This window comes from Euprymna scolopes, chromosome 1 (assembly GCF_053919585.1).
Source record: "Euprymna scolopes isolate OS-2025 chromosome 1, ASM5391958v1, whole genome shotgun sequence".
Taxonomy (NCBI): Eukaryota; Metazoa; Mollusca; class Cephalopoda; order Sepiida; family Sepiolidae; genus Euprymna; species Euprymna scolopes.
This window is the reverse complement of record NC_136482.1, coordinates 26,270,205-26,291,357: the sequence shown is the minus strand read 5'-3', so window position 1 is coordinate 26,291,357 and position 21,153 is coordinate 26,270,205. Positions and strand designations below refer to the sequence as shown.

The following is a 21,153-nucleotide window of genomic DNA, read 5'->3' as shown; positions in this document are numbered from 1 at the left end:
TTTCATTTAGAAAATACTAAAATAAATCTTTAAAAATGCAGTTGCCATTCACAGGAATAACAATCAAATTGTTAAATAGCAAATAGAAATCATCAGCTGCTTATCGGAGATTTCAAACAAGAGATCTGTTAAATTCACGAATAAAAATACAATTTATGCAATAGGAAATGCAGATAGAATCCCGTTTCTATTGTATTTATATTAAATAAACAAAAAATGAATAAATAATGCAAATAGATATATTAATAATATAGTATCATACTATGTTAAGAACTATTCTGTGGTATATTATTCAGCATATAAATTACATAGGAATAAAGATACATTAAATCTTTTTTTAAAGTATTTTTGGACGGAAACGTAGCTATACTAATATAAAAACATGTGTGAGTGTATATATATATATATATATATATATATATATATATATATATATATATATGTGTGTGTGTGTGTGTGTGTGTGTGTGTGTGTGTCTTTTGTTTTTGCAATACGCTTTGAATGAATTCAATTATTTATTCGAAAGTTCATTTTTTACCTAAATTTCCCCTTTGAACAATTTGGTACCCCCAAATGAGGAGCGGCATAATTATTATAATATAATTATCCACTAACACGTGTTTTGTCGTTTACGGCTCATCAGCCAATCTGATGAGTCCTAGACGACGAAGCACGTGTCAATGGATAATTATATTTAAAAAAAAAACAATATACACAGGCGGAATAAAGAAAGTCTGCACTTGTAATTTTTTCAAAAACTGCTAATTTAAGCTAAATTTAATATAACTTTTTAAACAAACTATACCTCGTTTGATTGGCCTTTTATTCTTCTATAATTTTACCTGTTCATATTTGACTTTTAATTGAAATATTCTAGTGTTCACGCCAATTACATTAAATTTAACTTAAATTTGCAATTTTTGAAAAGAGTACAAGTGCAGACATTCTTCTTGCCGGCACTTATATATATATATATATATATATATATATATATATATATATATATATGTATGTATATGTATGTATATATATATATATATGTATGTATATATATATATGTATGTATATATATATATGTATGTATATATATATGTATGTATATATATATATATGTATGTATATATGTATGTATATATATATGTATATAATATACATGCATACATTATATATAATATATATATACATTATATAATATATATATATACATTATATAATATATATATATATAATATATATACATTATATATAATATATATACATTATATATAATCATTATAAGTACGATAGTTTTGTTTATATGCAAATATTTATGATTGTCCTTATCACCAGGGATAGTTCACATATAAAATTAATCTCTTCCATAAAAATTTACTTGTTTTATCAGATTAATGGTTAAAATACACGCGATTTTTATAACTGAAAGCTGAACAACAGAAAAATTTTAATCAGTTGTTTCGCATTCCAACATATTTTCAAGAAACTCTGTGCTATTTAAAAAAAATCAACGATGGGAATAATTTTTCAAAGGAAACTAATTCATCTCGAGTGTTTGAAATCAACTCATTTTTTTCGTTCAGTTTCCCACGTTTCAGAATTTTTTCGGGTATTTTATCAAGTTCAAAACTATCGGCAGCTTTTCATGTGATACATTAGTGTATCGAAGAGAGTGGCTAACTGATTAACCGACTGACAAATTGGGTCAAGTTCGAATACAGTGTTCATTCCATAGAAACACTTTCATTCATAAGGATATTAGCAACTTTCACGTGACCTCTTCCGCGAGCACCTGATGGTTTTCTAGAAACAAATCTATGTAGAAATATCAGCGAAATGAATTCTAAAATTAAAATCATCTTTTTGTACAAAACGAAAGAATGAATTCTTGACTAATTTTTGAATTTCAACAATTAATTTATTAATAACATGCGTTATTGTTATTGATTATTAACTTGAGCCTTACTTAATATTTAAGTATTTTATAACACATTGTTCTCACTCAACATAAAAAATTATATTTTCTATCGTTGTCTTTTTGGGTTTGTATTACTGTACACACAGATTCGAAAAAGTTGTCAAAAAACAAATATATAACAAATAAATGTTATCAAAGGCAAGATAAGTTACTTTTCTACCAAACTGGATATATTTTTCGTGTTTTTATTCAATGTAACATGTTTATTCAGCTCGAAAACCATACAGTGTTTACCGATGTATTGGAAAATTCAAAATGGCGTCTGACTCCCTCTTTAACACGGTAAGTTTGGGAAAAGGTGTTATAAATAAAAAACTGGATAAAATACTGTTAAAAACTCGCTCAATATATGTTACCCTGACATAGGTTGACATATATTCGGCGGGTTGTAAAAACACGAAAAATATATCCAGTTAGGTTGAAAAGTAACTTATCTTGCCTTTGATAACATTTATTTGTTATATATTTGTTTTTTGACAACTTTTTCGAATCTATGTGTACAGTAATACAAATCCGTCTTTTTTTATAAACGAAAGCAGAGAACACGAAAATGACGCTTCGAACATATGGATTTTATTGTTTGCAATACATTTATTTTGAATGACAATTTTTCGATTTTCAGTTCAATTTTTTTATATTTGATTTTTTTTTTTTAATTTTCACCCCAAACAAGGCACAGTACCACTTTGAAGTAGGGGGTTACTATCGGGGGCATAAGTTGCAGGGGGATTATGAAGGGAGATGAGTAGAAAGATGTTTGTTCACATTACACTTGAACTTCTGCATATCAGTACAGTTGGGAAAGCAGAATCTAGGAAGGGAGTTTCAAAGACTAAAAAGGCTTTCTTACACCTAGGTATCTCTACTGTAAAGGGGTGGGACTTAGTTGCTTGTCGGGTTTGTCGGGGGTAGTCACGCCGTGGAGGTACAAGTGCTTGCAGTTCGTCAGAGCATTCACCATTAAAGTATTTGTAGAACAGGCAGAGGGATGCAACATCTCGTCGATGGGACAGAGGCTGAAGCTTAGATGACAGTCAAGGATCTAAAAGGTTGGCGACTCTGTTTTGAACCCTGTCCAGGAGTGAAAATTTTATTTGGATTACAATTTATCGATTTTCATTACAGCTTGGATAATTTTTTTTTGAATTATAATTTATCGATTTTCAGTACGAATTAAGTAAATTTTAAGTTAGATGGGATTTGTCGATTTCTTTACGAATTAAAGTAAACTTTGGTTTTAACAATAGTTTTTCGATATTCAGTGTGAATTAAAGTAATTGAAAGAATAAAAACGTGTGAAAATTATTTCAAAAACATTTTTATTAGATTACGAATAACTGGTTAGATTACCTATATATTTATAATTTTTTTTTGTGAAAAAAACTTTTAATTAAATTTCTTTGGAATTTGATACATTACGTTCTTATTTATTTTACTAATACACAATTAAAAAACGATTTATTTTTCAGCATGCATCGTGAGGAATCGTTTTAAAATACCAAAATGATGAAATCTATTTTATTACAAACAAGATAAATGACAGGAGATATATTTCTGATATAAGTTCTGATATTTTTCATACGCATTATTCTTGTTTGTATCTATTGGCTTGTAAAATATCAACGTTTTCACAAAATTTTAATTAAGTAAATAGAGATATAAAAAACGCAGGGAGACAAATATGTTTTACAAAATAATGCATCAATCTAATTGGAAAATTACAGACTCATTTCATTAAAAATGAGTCGTTTCTTATCAAGACCAAATACCAAAGATGAAGGTTAATTAGATGTATATATTCTCATTTGAATTGTTATATATGTAACATATATATTTAAAATACATATATATAAATATACGCATACAGATATATTCATATATATATATATTCACACTGCATATATATTGTTTTATATAATTATATATATATATTTATATGCATATATATTTATATATTTATCTTTATATAAAGATAAATATATAAATATATATGCATATAAAATATATATAAATATATAAAACAATATATATAGAAATATATATACAAAAATATATATATATATATATATATACATAAATATATATATATATAAATCAATATATATATATAAATGTAAATATAACAAATTCATTTAATCACATAAATTAATATACGAAAGTAGAAATTTATGCGTAAACTTTAAGTATTTACTTCAACAGTGCTCAACACGTAGGTAGAGCTAGGTAGTAAGTTATGAAATATATATGGCGATTAAGCTACACAGAATATTTAGCGTTTCATCCACGCTATGATTCATCTGGCTTAAATATATATATATATATATATATATATATATAGATAAATATATATATATTAATATATATATATATATATAACAATATATATATACATATATATACACACACAGATATATATATATAAATATATATATATAAATATATGAATATATATAAATAAATATAAATATGTATGAATATATATAAGGAAAATAATAAGAGTAGAAAATATAGTCAAAAAACTATATATTGATGAATATAAAATTGTTCATTTATTTAAAAATGATATACAAACACTTACTTGAAGGATAAAGAGTCCTCTCTATCCTCCACTAAATGTTTGTATACCTTTATTAAATAAATGAACAATTCTATATTCACTAATATATAGTTTTAGTGGCTTTATTTTCCACTCTTATTGTTTCCATATATAAGCCCAAATGAAAGTTGTTGAGCTTTATATTATCCCGATATGTCTCTTCTTAAAGAATTGTATTTGCCCTATTCTCCTAACTCTGTAAGCTATATAAATATATAATATATATATAAAGACACATGTATATAAATACACACACACATATATAAATACACACATATATATATATATATATATATATATATATATGAATACACACGTATGTGTAAATACATATATGCATATAAATACACATATATAAATACACTTATATAAATACATGTAGAAAGATAAATATATATATAACTATACGTATATATGTACATATATATAAATATATATATATATAAATATATATAAATATACATAAATACATATATAAATATATATATAAATATGTATGTATAGATATATATATATATATAGTAATATATATATAAATACATATATGTAAATATATATAAATATATATATATATATATATAGTTAGATAGATATTAATATATATATATATATAATTAAGACTTTTGACATTTTTTATTATCTGTACAAACTGAATTTTTATTACAGGTTTAAAATATATTTTAGTTAATATTTCTAATATTTAATTACTTAAATAGAAACGCGATCAAACTCTGACTTTTATAAATAATTTAAAATCTGGAATATTTTCGAATATATGGATTTAAAAATTTCGGACATTAATACTTGCTCGGTGACTGTGTTTATAAAATACATAAAATGAATAAAACACTATCTTAAATAGAAGATTTTAAAGCACATAAGAATAATTACAACTCTATTTCAAATATAAATCTAAGTTGTACACTTTATGTCAAAAAGTTATACTTTGTATATGTTTGTTATAAAAGATTTTAATTAGTTCACTTCAGTGTTACTAAAATATTAATGGGTACATATGTGTTAATAATAATTTAATTAGTACACTGTTGTGTTAATAACGTTTTAATTGGTACATTTATGTGTAAATAAAATTTTAATTGGTACATCTATATGTAAATAACATTTTTAATGTGTACGTTTATATGTTAATAACATTTTAATTGGTGCATTTATATTTTAATAAAATTTTAATTGGTACATTTATATGTTAATAACATTTTTATTGGGACATCTATATGTTAATAAAATTGGTACATTTATATGTTAATGGAATTTTAATTGGTGCATTTATATCTTAATAAAATTTTAATTTGCACATTTATATGTTAATAAAATTTTAATTGGTACATTTATATCTTAATAAAATCTTAATTGGTACATTTATATGTATATACAATGTTATTTAGTAGATCTGTATGTTAATAAAATTTAAATTAGTACATCTATATGTTAATAACATTTTAATTGGTACATCTATATGTTAATAAAATTTTAATTGGTACATCTATATGTTAATAAAATTTTAATTGGTACATCTATATGTTAATAAAATTTTAATTGGTACATTTATATGTTGATAACATTTTAATTGGTACATCTATATGTTAATAAAATTTTAATTGGTGCATTTATATCTTAATAAAATTTTAATTGGTACATTTATATGTTAATAAAATTTTAATCGGTACATAATGAAATGGTTAATGACATTGTCGTTGGTACATCTCTATTTTAGTAAAATTATCATACGCACATCTCTTAATAAAAATTTAGTATGTGCATCTATATTAATAAATTTTAATTGGTACGTCTATATGTTAATAAAATGTTGAGTGTCAACTTCACTTGTGTGTGAAGTATGTCTCGCGCAAACGTAGTTTAAAATGTTTTATTATTTGTATATTTATAGATATACAAACATGAGTTGTATAAATAAAAGTAAATTTCCAAATCCTATTCAAACGTAATCTGATTATGAAATAAATGCCTATAATCTATTTCAGTTTCTTCGTGAATAACTCATCTATTTTAATTTTTTGCTAAAAATTGAAAGAAAAAAAAAGTCCTGATTTTTTTTTTTGAGAATTAGGAAATAAATCGAAAACATTTAAACCGTCAAAAATTGTCATTTCTGATTTTAAAATAGTTTGAAAATGTATTAAATAATTTGAAAGTTTGTTTTTAACGTTTTTTTTCTGTTATTTAAAATCCAACTAATACACATCGTTTTTTTTTCTAAAAAATATCATTCATTGTAGTATGTTGTTCATAGTTGAAAATAAAAAAGAATTCGTGACTTTTTTTAAAAATTGAAACGAAATAGGATGCATTCGAAAAGTGTTTATTTAATTTAAATAATTGAAAGTTCAAAAATGTCAATCCAACGATTTTATGAATAAAGAAACGAACAAAATTAATAAAATCATTTCTACTTTTTAGAACATATTAATTCAATTGATTCCTTTTTAACTATACGATACAACAGTAAATTAAATTTATGTTTTCAAATTCATACTTTCCCCTGTGTACAGAGTACAAAACCGACTTCGAAATCTAGTAGGTGATGCCCTTTTTCTTTTCGTTCTCTTTACTGTCTTTTTTCCACAAAGGATATATTGTTATTGTTTCTATACTTTATCGTTATTTTCATGGTAGGTGCTCGACTGAGCTTCAATCTATGTTTCCTCTGTAAAATATTCACAACAAACTCGTCTATCCACAGTCTCTGTCAATAGTTTCAAGTTTTCTTTCTCTCAAACAAACGCTAAACGAAACTTCGATGAGCAAAGTTTTCTTTCCTAGAATTGCCTGTTCGTGGAACACGGTGCCATGGAGCTGCTTCCCAACTGATTAAAGCATGTTCGTTTTCAATGATAATGTAAATAAATTATTAAAATTATCAAATTCTGCACAATCACCAATCTCATTACTAGGGTTAGGACAACAAAATATTCTTCTTCTTGTTTTAACTCTCAATTAATTAGATTAACAGTGTAACACCGTTAATCTATGGAGAACTACATAGTTCTATATAAAAACATATAAGATATCAACTGGTATATACCCGAGTATCAAAACAATGAATGAAAAGAATATTCTGTTGTCCTAGACCTACTCATTACAAGCATCACGTTGTTATCTTACCATCCACTTCACACCCGTTTAACCCGTATCCTCAAATAGTCTTTGAGCCTTGATAAATGGTGACATCTTAGGAAAAAAATTGCAAAAGAATATAAAAAAAGTTATTGCTACTATTTCTACTACTGATTTATTATAAATTGTAAAAAAAAAAACTCGATTCTTTAAGTAAAAAGAAACATTTTTCACATGAAAAGGAAGAAATTAAAGGACGATTTTGGCATAGAAATAAGGCGGAATAGTAAAAAGTGGTTTTTGCGTTTACTTTCGCCATCTTCGTAACTCTTTCTACTTTTATTTCATTCTTTAGTCTTTATTTTCTACGAACGATATTTCTCACAAAACTGGAAGAATTTGTGTTTTCTGAATGGAAATCTATCATTATGACAGTGATCGTAAGCTAGCTTCAACATTGAATTATTTTAGCTCAATAAATCAAGTGGCTTCATGCTTTGTCTTAAATGATTCTATAAGAAGAAACTTATAGAATATAAAAGTGACAATTGTTCTTATTATTTCGCAAGCACTCTATACACATATTATAAACTCTATAAATCTATTATAAACTCTATAAATCTATTATTAAACTCTATAAACCTATTATAAACTCTACACACCTATTATAAACTCTATAAATCTATTATAAATTCTATAAACCTATTATAAACTCTACACACCTATTATAAACTCTACACACCTATTATAAACTCTATAAATCTATTATAAATTCTATACACCCATTATGAACTCTATACACCTATTATAAACTCTATAACTCTATTATAAATTCTATAAACTTATTATAAACTCTACACACCTATTATAAACTCTATAAATCTATTATAAACTCTATAAATCTATTATAAATTCTATAAACCTATTATAAACTCTACACACCTATTATAAACTCTATAAATCTATTATAAACTCTATAAATCTATTATAAACTCTACACACCTATTATAAACTCTGTAATTCTATTATAAACTCTGTACACCTATTATAAACTCTACACACCTATTATAAACTCTATAAATCTATTATAAACTCTATAAATCTATTATAAACTCTACACACCTATTATAAACTCTATAAATTTATCATAAACTCTACGCACCTATTATAAACTCTGTAATCCTATTATAAACATCATAATTCTATTATAAACTCTATACACCTATTATAAACTCTGTAATTCTATTATAAACTCTGTACACCTATTATAAACTCTATAAATCTATTATAAACTCTATACACCTATTATAAACTCTGTAATTCTATTATAAACTCTACACACCTATTATAAACTCTATAAATCTATTATAAACTCTATACACCTATTATAAACTCTGTAATTCTATTATAAACTCTACACACCTATTATAAACTCTATAAATCTATTATAAACTCTATACACCTATTATAAACTCTGTAATTCTATTATAAACTCTACACACCTATTATAAACTCTATAAATCTATTATAAACTCTATACACCTATTATAAACTCTATAATTCTATTATAAACTCTACACACCTATTATAAACTCTGTACACCTATTATAAACTCTATAAATCTATTATAAACTCTATAAATCTATTATAAACTCTATACACCTATTATAAACATCATAATTCTGAGAGATAAACCACACTGACGAGAGTATAACTAAAATGATACTGAGGAATGTTTGAGATGATGAGGATTTCGCAATGTCCAATTAATCTCCAGTAAAATCAACTACAAACACCCGTCGAAAACCAAACTTTTGAAGGATGTGTGACGTAGTGGATAAAATGCTTGGTTAAATTCAGTTATAAGTTACACTCTTCTAGAAGTTCAAGTTCCACGGGCGACACTAAAAATACAATTACTTAAGACTCTTATTCAGTTATGGCTGACGGAACGAGAGCATGCTACTCGGTGGATTAAATAAAAGGTTTCGTTTGAAATTCCGTGCAGATTCCCAAATTCGACAAGATACATCTGAAGAAAATCGGAGATTACATCGGCCGAAACGTTGTGCGAGTAACACTCAAGATTAGAAAAGTAATCTGACTATGAATCATCGATATATTGCTAATTCTTTTCGCATGATTTTAATCACTTTCATTAATGAATGGATACGTCATACGTCTTCGATTGTTGAACGGCTGAAAACTGGGATCATAATTACTTTCGAGTCTTCTTGTTAAACTCTGAAATAGTTCCATCAAATTCTGGAATCTGTGCGAAATTAATGAGAATAACATCCCCTCGTCCCGTCAGCATGACCCCATAGAAGTCTTCAGAAATTCGTAATTATATTCTTAGTATCGCCCGCATAGGGAATTGAATTTTTACAATTCAGAAAACTGTAACTCAAAATTGATTTAAAATAAGCAGTTATATACACTGCACCACAGGTTATTGCTGACAATTCTTGCATGGATCTTAGGAGCCGCAAACCTAAGCTCTTCTTGTATTACATGTCTAAACTTACAACATATTACTGCATATATATATATATATATATATATATATATATATTTAAAATTAAATTGTAATTCATGAATTTCAAAAAACTCTCATTGAAATGAAATGAAGTGGTTGAGTTTCATATCAATATTCTAAGCAGGACAAATGATGCTTTAGAAAATTAATCTCCTTAACCTATAGGGGTTCGATGTCTACCATCTCATCAGAGGAGAGAAAATATTAGCAAATACTTATAAAGGTATGCACCCTATTTGCTAAAGCATTCTTTGTCCTGCTTAGAATAATAAAAATTCTTTGATATGAAACTCAACCACTTCATTTCATTTCAATGAGAGTTTTTTGAAATTCATTGAATTACAATTTAATTTATTTGCTCTATCTTGAATATCGAGCAATTCTTGTTTAGATGGGATGACTTATAGAATATTACTGCCAGTAATATTTTGTAAACCTACAATCTCACGTTTCCATAACAACTGATTGTTAAGTAAAAACTACTCCGAAGTATATATATATATATATATATATATATATATATATATATATATATATATATATATATATATATATATATATATATATATATAAAACGCAGATTCAGCCACTCTGATGAGTCGTAGACGACGAAACATGTGTCAATGGATAATTATATATTAAAAACAATATATATATATGCCGCTCCCCATGTGGATGTGGGGGTACCAAATTGGTTAAAGGGAAAATTATTCCCAATTCGCATTTAGGTGAAAATGTACTTTTGTAAATAATTGAATTCATCGCAAAAAAAAAAAAGATAAAATAAATAATTTAGGCAGCATGTTTTCATCCAGACAGATATTGTTAAATAGCACGGAATGTTTTTGCGTAATGATCTTTTTTTGAAATGTTTCTATTTTTTGACTGGCCGTTTTAATGTCACGGTCGAATTGGTGTAAGAAAGTTTCGTAGTCGTTTTCGTTCAGCTTTTTTTTTGCAAGTACTTTCAGCTGATTTTCGTCAGTCGTCTTCAGGCAGTTTTTTGCAATACTTTCAACTGATTTTCTGCAGTCGTCTTTTGACAAGTTTTGATTTCTGTTTCGTTTAAAATCTGCATGCTTTTATATGCTTCAGTTCAAATTACATTTAATTTACTTGAAATAGTGAAGTGTCTCGTGTATAAAAAGTAATTTAAATGTAATTTGAACTGAATCATATAACAACATCCAAATATTAAACGATATAGTACTCAAAAACTGCTTGAAGATGACTGAAGAAAATCAGTTGAAAGTATTGCAACAAAAAACAAACAAAAAAAAAACAAACAAACAAAAAACCCAACAACATCTGGACGAAAACGACTACGGAACTTTCGTACACAAATTCGACCGGGACATTAGAACGACTATTCGAAAAATTGGAAAAATTACAAAAAAAAAATCATTAAGCAAAAATACTACGTGTTATTTAACAATATCCGCCTGAATGAAAACATGCTGCCTTAATACACAATTTTTAAACTGCACGATGCAGCCGCACAAAATAAAACTTACACTCAGAACTTCGTTAAGCGACAAATTACCATTGCCTAAAAGGTCATTGAACACCACACTTCTGAAATGCAAAGACTAAAAAGCAAACTGCAGCACAGTGCCACTATCGACCAATATAACGAAATCCAACACCGTCTATCTAAAATTTATAACAACTTTGAAATAAAGCATAGCACATCTATCCAAAATAAACTAAACTCTTTGTAGAAAGGCTTTATTTTACTTCATCCAAAAAAAAAAAATGCATCAATCTTACAAACCAGGAACTTATTGAACACTAAATTGAATTTCTTAACCTAGAACCTAATTGACACATATTTAACACATATAACCACCAAATACAAAACGCTGAAATAGAACTTTTATACCAAAATATTATTGCATTAAAAAAAACGAACAAAAAATCACTACGCACCCAGGAATAAGACATTCTCAAAGCTGAATCCATTAAATACCGATACGATAAAAACAAAAGATCTAATCCAATCATAATTAATAATCCGAAAAAAAATCAATCAATAAACTTTAAAATAATTATTTCATATATTTTTCATGGTTTCGTGAATTAAAATGAAGAGGCTTCCTACGTCTAGTGAGGCGGTAATTTTGTTATTAACTTTTGTTGTTTGGAGAATTTGTATAAGTTTTTCGGTAGATTTTACTCTGTATTTGCTTTGTAGGTAAGGAGTTATGAGATCATTGATTGTTTTGATTAATTTGTATGGGTTTTTACATTACCATATAGGTATCTGGGTTTATAGACTCCAGCAAAAATGAATTCATCACTTCTCCGTACAAAAAGACTATTGCAACAAATTCCTGTATCGTAACTTCAAAAGTGAATGTCCATACCGATAGAAAATCGCAATTACAAAGAATTAAACTAATTGAGGTAAATTGATCTAAAATAAAAAATATTCTACAGCGAATTAAAATATATCAAATACGTCTTGATAATAACCAATTCCCAAACTTTATAGTCGATAAACAAATTAAACTAACAGTAAGGCACCATGGCCAAACAAATAATAACCAAGTTAACAATCCCTACCCCATCAATATATTCTATCGCAACCAACTAAACTACAACTTTAAATCAAATTAAAAAGTACTAAGGAATATAATACATGGATATATATACCCAGTCAATAATGATAATAAGATCAGATTTATAATCTACTACAAGAAATTAACAACTGCTAATAATTAAAATAATATAATTAAAAACCAGACAACAAAATCAGTCGATGAAACCAATGTAGTCTACCAAATCAAATGCCCCTTGAGAGAATGCATCTCCAACAATAGAAATACCAATAGCTATATTGGACACACGAAACAATAGAAATACTAATAGCTACATTGGACACATGACCAACATATTGTCCAAACGATTAACCCTACACCTTTCAGATAGAAGCTAGATTTGTCAACACCTAAAAAACATGACTACCCACATTCCCAATTTACAAAAAGTCCTTGTTGAAAACACGAAAATCATTCATATGTAAAAAAAAAAAATAAATAAATAAAAACTGTAAGCACCTGCATGTAAGGGCTAAACAGTTAAAAATTAACAATGTAAATCTTCAAAACAGAAATAACATTTTAAAATGTCTGGGTACGTAACTATCCAACGTATATATATATATATATATATATATATATATATATATATATATATATATATATATATATATATATATATATATACAAATACATACACATATATACATATATATGCATATATATACATATATGTATAAATATATATATATATATATATATATGTGTTGTTGATTTGTTTTGCAATACAAATTCAATTATTTATACGATATTGTATTTTTACCTAAATGCGAGTTGGGAATAATTTTCCCTTTGACCAATTAGGTTCCCCAAATGAGGAGCGATATATGTATTGTTTTTTAATGTAATTATCCACCTAGATAGATATGCATATGTAACTATATGTGCACACACACATACACACATAGATATATATATACATGTGTGTGCACATTTGTATATCTATGTAAATTTATAGATTATTAAAAAACTGTAAATTCCATACCATTTTGTAAATTATACTTTTAAACCATTATACAATTATTTTAGCGACGTTTATAACACGTTAAAACGTATTTTTTTACACACGAGACGCTTCACTATTTCAAGTAATTTTAATGTAATTTAAATTGAAACATTTACAAGCATCCAGATTTTAAACGAAACAGTAATCAAAAACTACATGTAGATGACTGAAGAAATTCAGTTGAAAGTATTTACAAAAAAAGCAGATGGACGAAAATGACTACGAAACTTTGTTACACAAATTCAACCGAGACATTAGAACGACCATTCGAAAAATGGAAAATATTTTAAAAAGATGACTAAGCAAAAACACTCCGTGCATTTAGCAATATATGTCTGAATATATATATATATATATATATATATGTGTGTGTGTGTGTGTGTGTGTGTGTGTGTGTGTGTGTGTGTGTGTATATATCCAGTCCTGGTGAAAATCATAAGACCACTTAAGAAAGTAAACGTTTACGCATAATATCGAATTTTTAATCAAACAAATGGTTGAAACCGTTGCCAAAAGGGAAAATATGATGGAAAAGAAATGAAATCTGCTTCATTCGAAACCTTAACCCTGATCTAATAATTATTTTTTCAAAAACAAACATTTAAAAATTCGATAATATGTGTAAACGCTTATTTTCTTTAAGTGGTCTTATGATTTTGACCAGGACTGTATATGTACTCAGATGTATATATGTATATACAAATGTACATATATATATACACACAAATGTGTATATATATATATATATATATATATATATATATATATATATATATATATATATATATATAGTCTTTGAAGTTTTTAACATTTGAAACAAAAAATTACTTTTTATCATTCGTTAAAAAAAAACAAAAAAAAAACATCTAGTCAGTAAGTCATTTAATCACCTGCAATCACTGCATCAACTCTCTCGAATTTACTATAATACCAATGTTTTTTTTCAAGGGATCATCAGTTGTTTACCATGAAACGCTGTTTCGGGGATTTAATATATATATATATATATATATATATGAATACATATATATATATATATGAATACATATATATATATATATATATATATGAATACATATATATATATATATGAATACATATATATATATATATATATATATATATATATGAATACATATATATATATATGAATACACACACACATATATATATATCAATACATATATATATATATATCAATACATATATATATATATGAATACATATATATATGAATACATATATATATATCCATATATATACACATATATACACACAAATGTATATATATTTACATATATAAACAGCAATGTGTATATATGTAAATATATATATATATGTAAATATATATACACAGAAATGTATATATATTTACATATATATATATGTATATATATATATGTGTGTGTATATATATATATATATATATATATGTGCGGGGATGCGTACATGTCTAAACATATAACTTAATACAATAATTTTATACTAGCAGGACTCATAAAATATATTTTATCAACAAATAGGTTTGATAAAGATGATAATTTTTTGAGAGTGCAAAACTAAGATTTTTGTACAAAAAGAAGAAAAAAACAATAACACGTAGCAAATTTGAGTATATTAACATTTCTCAGAAAATAATGTTTATTGTGTTAAAAAAAATATCCAAATGAGATAACTTAACAAGTACTAATAAATAATCAGAAAGAAATATGGACAAATTTATCTTTAGCTGACCTTTGACAAGTAAATATTTTCGTTTACTAGCCAAATAGAAATGTTACTAACCAACCCCACATGCTTTTTAGAATATGACATCTTCGTTCTGTGATGAGTATGTACATTATAAAATTTTTGCTGTATATTTTTAAATAAGTGTAATTTTAAATATACAACAAATTTTGTGTTGATACTTGAATTTCTCCGGATGTTTTTTTAAACAGCCTTCGTTTAAAAAAGAGTATATTCTATTAAACTTTTATTATTCAAATAATTTTATTTTGTTCATTTTATTAAAAAAAAGTTTCAAAGATAATTTTCACTCCGCAGTGAACCTTGGAAGATTATCAGTGAAAGAAATGCAATCTCCAAAAGATAAGCATTTCATTATTTCTAGTTGCCACTTTGAAAACTCACTTTCAAATGCGACTGTTTCACTCGCAATGTAGAGTCCTGTACATATTTCAGCAGAAATAATAAAATCATGTTGACAATTTTTAATTTACTCCTTCAGTCTAGCACTTTTTGACAGACAACTTTTTTGTTTTGTTTCTTTCAAATTTTCTCTATTTTACGTAACGTTTGATGAAAAACCACTGCACCTCAAATTTACAACAAATTCTTTTCTCTAATCTTTAGAACACTGATCATGTATTATTGTTTTAATAATAGTAATCAACAACAAAGCTATATGTAAGGGATGTTACTCCCATAGTTTTGTACAGGGTTGCTATATTGCCCTTTTTAAAGTAAAGTTTCGCGATTTTGTCGTTTTTGAAAGAAGTTAAGGCTTTTAGAAATCGTTTTTTTTTTTCAAAGCGTATTGTACGGACCACAGACGGGACAAGCAGACTATTATAAAAATCACAATCGATCAGAAAAACATTAAAAATGTATCAATATTATAGTTCTCTTCTATCCGTTACACTCTTCAACGGAAATTATTGGATCAGTCTGGTTTAAATTTTGTATGAATTTTTATGCTAAGGTTTAACGAATTAAATATTATGGTATCCGTTCGATGCACAGTTAGAAATTAATAGAGATTAGTATTTGATAAAAAAAAACGTACCAACTTAATCATATTCAAAATTCAAGACATAAAACATTAATTCTAAGTTAACGAGATATAACTTATGTCCGTTTTTAACGTAATAAAAAGTTTAGTTACTACATATTAATATATATATATATATATATAACATTTTAAAATCATATATTTTTTATAATAGATTAGAGTACGACTAATAGTTTATATATATTATATATGCGTAATATATAATATATATATATAACATATATAATATAATATAATATTATATATATATCAATATATATCAATATATATATATATATATATATATATATATATATATTGATAATTAGACGATTCCAATATTTTCCTCGATTCCAATACAATTACTGGTTCCGATTCTCTTTAAAACATCTAATTTTTTAGTTATAGAGTGTTTATTTAATTTTTAATTTCAAATAGATATATATTAATGAAAACAAAGGGATGTAGTGTTTACCTGATATTCGCATGGCAAACTTCAAACTAATATAAATAACAGTATTTATATATAGAAAATGTAATCCCAACCGAATTAAAAAAAAGCTCAATACGCAATAGAGAGTAGAGCTTATTATAAGAGAAAGAAAATTAAAACTGTGAGTTTAACTTTACAATCAAACTTTATTGTTCGACTGAATACTCCAAAAAACAATTTACAAATTCCTTATTCCGCGGAGTTTCAAAGATGCTATTTTTATTATTTGTTTTTATTTGGCAATTTATAACTGCACTGCTACAAATATAATTTGCTGATTTCTTTATGTCCTCTGATGAGAATAATAATGAGAATAGCATTCTTTGAAATCCGTAGAATAAGGACTTTGTAAATTGTTTTTGGAGTAGTCAGTCAAACAATAAATTTTGATTGTAAAGTACAACTTACAGTTTTAATTTTCTCATATATATATATATATATATATATATATATATGGAAATGACCCATAATAAAGAGGCGTAATGATATGATAGGTTAATATCCATCGTCAAATAAGAAAAGGAAAATAAGGAGTGGAAATCAAGAACAACAAGCCGCGCGTGCGTGGTTCCCCTCTGGTGCTGCATGTGAGATGATGCCACAAAAAAAGTGAAGAAATGATGATTGTGTGAAGTGTGAAGGGCCAACGTTGCCTTTACATTTTCGGCAAGTTTCAGAAAAATCTGCAAAGGTTATGGGGGAAAAGTGTCATTTTTTGCAATCTTCGGGCATTTGTGACCCCATTTTGAGCTCCTGGGAACGCCGTATCCCAGTGAAAATGAACAAACGGTACAGTTTCACGCCTTAACATGTATATTTGAATTCAACACCATGGAAAACCACTATACAGATACACATATCAAGTTTTTTAGTAATACAAAAAAAGGGCTCCAAAAAGGCATGTTTTTTTTAGCCCTAAAATGCCCAGAGGGATGCGAACCAGATTTTTGCCAAGGTCATCCATACAGAATTTTTATTAAGAACAATGGCTTCTACATTTTAGCCAAATTTCATGAAAATTTAATTGATGGATCAAACGCTATGGGGCAAAAATTGTCATTTTGGGCCATTTGGGGGCATTTTTTAGCTCTTTTGAGCCCCTGGGGACGCAACGAGAATTTTCGCAAAAAATGTTCTTTACTGTAGACATCTATTTAATGAAATACAATTTTTGGCAAAATTTCAGGAAAAGCTAATGGACGGTTATCTAGCAATCGTCCGGAATAACGTATGCACGGACAGACGCAGAGACGGGCGCATGGACACCACTAAAAACACAGGTCCCTCTACGATAAATCGGGGGTCCAAAAAGAGAAAGGTCAACTTGTAGGAAAAGGATAATAATCGTTAGTGTGAATTCAATAATTGTCATGTGGGATTATTACCACATTGTTTTTTGCATGTCAAATATTAATACTTTAAAGAAGCAAACAAACAAAAATTTTAGACATAATGTTTACTTAAACGCACTTTTTGATTGGTGTGATAAAACGAAGAAAAGTAAATATTTGATGCATTATGTTTTTTTGCTTAACTGTGATATGCCATGTATGGATTAAACCATTTTTGAATTTTTGGTAATTTTCATGTAATTTGTAATTACACACACACACGCAGAGACACACACATATGTATGTATGTATGTATGTATGTATGTATGTATATGGGTACGTGGTACAAGGACCCAATTTTCCTTCTTTCACTTAATGTTAAATAGTTCGTATGACACTTATAAATGACTAGCCTGGGTACCCGCGTTTTTGGAATTGTGTGTGTTGAGCAAAAAAAAAAAAAAAAAATGTGGTAATAGGCAGGCAGGCTCGAACCCGTACCTCCAAGGAGGAAAAGAACGTGAAAGAAATAACGGGAAGTCTTTGCCGTTGTATCCACTGTCAAACTGGAAGTGGCGAAGTTTTAAATTAAGGCTAGTTAATCGAAAAGAGGGGATGGCTTTCGAAAATATCGGCGAAAAAAGAGACCCTTGTAGAAAAGTGCCCAGTTGAGGGTGAAGGAATTAATGTTTTGGCCAATTTTTCGATATTTGTCGTCTGAAGGGTCTAGCTTCAAAACGATACCAATCTCATGAAAATCCGTTACCCCTGTCGAAAGTTTTAGGCAGGCATTTTAGGCATATTACATACATACATACATACATACATACATTTAAACAGACAAGTGAGATTTATATTATAGAAGATCATGCACGCGTATGCGAATACGTACATATACACCCTACTAAAACATACACACAGATAGATTGAGTAGCAGGGAGGTTCGACGTTGCTCGGGATTGAATGATGATCGATGAATGCTTCACACACTCATAGTTTTGTTGTCATCGAAATCGGTGAAATCGACCATTTTCAATTAAATCGATTGATTGCCTGCTCTAGTGCATCGCGATGCACAGAAAGGAAGCTTAACATACCTTACCACAGGGAATTAGTCCATAATACATTGTAGTCGATGTTACATTGTAAAAAAATAAAACTACTGTTGAATTTATAAAATTATTTTTTTATGTAAAACGGCTTGAATTAAAATTTAAAATACAAAAGCCAACTGTCCTGGCTCAATTCTGCTCTAAATAAAAACATTTGTTTCAAACGCGCCCTTGCCTTATCAAAGAACCTACTGCTGGTTTTATTTCGTTTGTCGTAATAATTCTTCAAATGCACTTCTATAATGTTAGGCGGTATAAGGTATCAGGTTAAATTCTCACAATTGATTTTGACTTTAATCAAAATCGCCCGTGAAAATGTGTGTGTGAGGAAATTTCTCAAGCTGTATACACAAGGAAGTTTTGATATACAGATTGAAAAGATAGTGGAAAATCTTTCATTCGTTTTGCTTCTGGTAAAAAAATTAATAAGAGTTAAAATCGAAAAATAGGTACGTGATAGTAACTGGACTTTTATCTGTTTGTAAATGTTTCGTGAATGTGCACATAACAGATTCCAAATGTAAAGAATAAGAAGGTTTGAAAACACATTTAAAATATCATATGAAGCTAGCCTAATGGTTATCGTATTAAACTCACTGAATTTAGGTTTTGGTTTCGATCTCAGCTTGAATATTTGTGTGATGACTACAAGCTTTGTTGAGAAGAATAAGGCGAATTCTAGAATCGGACTTTGCTGCGGTTTGTTTGGTCTGTGTTAGTTTATAGACTTTCGTGTGTGGAGCGGTGGCTAAGATCGCAACATAATCGTCTAATAAGTGATTCTGGTGTCAAATCCCGAGTTCGAATATAAAGAGCCGGAAGGACTGCGAAAATCAGGTCTTGGATTCCGGTCTGTGGTCTTCATGGCTTGTGTGAATTAGCTCTAGGACATGTTGTTTGATTGTGACAATAATTATATATATATGAGTGGCTTCCGGGCCTTGATAAGTGGTGACAACTGTGTAAATAAAATAATATATATATATATATATATATATATATATATATATATATATATATATATACATAGATATATATGCATTATATATATGCATTATATATATGCATGTATTATATATATGTATTATATATATATATGTATTATATATATATGAATATATATATGTATTATATATATTTATTATATATATAAATATATATAATATATGTATTATATATATGTATGTATTATATATGTATATATAATATATATATAAACATATAAAAATATATAAATATACATATATATTTATGAATATATAAATATACATACACACGTATATATATATGTGTGTGTGTTTGTGTGTATGTATATTTATATATTTATAAATATACAATGTACATTCTGTTGCACTTAAAAAAAATCATTTACAATTTTATATCTATATCATTAATTGTTAGATGAAAGATAATGTTTTTAAAGTGCACCAAAATGTACATTATATTAAATAAATCCAATGTAATTTTTTGATTCAATTTAAATTAAACTTTTATACCTTACTTTGTAAAATTTATAAAAGTGCACTTTGAAAATAAATAAATTTCAAATTGAATCTTGTACCTTTATTTTTAAGCCTAAATAAAAAACATTTGTATAACAATTTTCATGCCTTGGATGAAATACTTTTCTAACTT

The 21,153-nt window shown here is 26.8% G+C and overlaps 1 protein-coding gene across 2 annotated transcripts in view; it reads left to right on the top strand.

Moving 5' to 3' along the window:
* LOC145288898 (T-box transcription factor TBX1-like) overlaps window positions 1–21,153 on the top strand; it is a 207,073-nt gene that overhangs the window by 27,903 nt on the left and 158,017 nt on the right. The gene's annotated exons all lie outside the window — the stretch shown is intronic.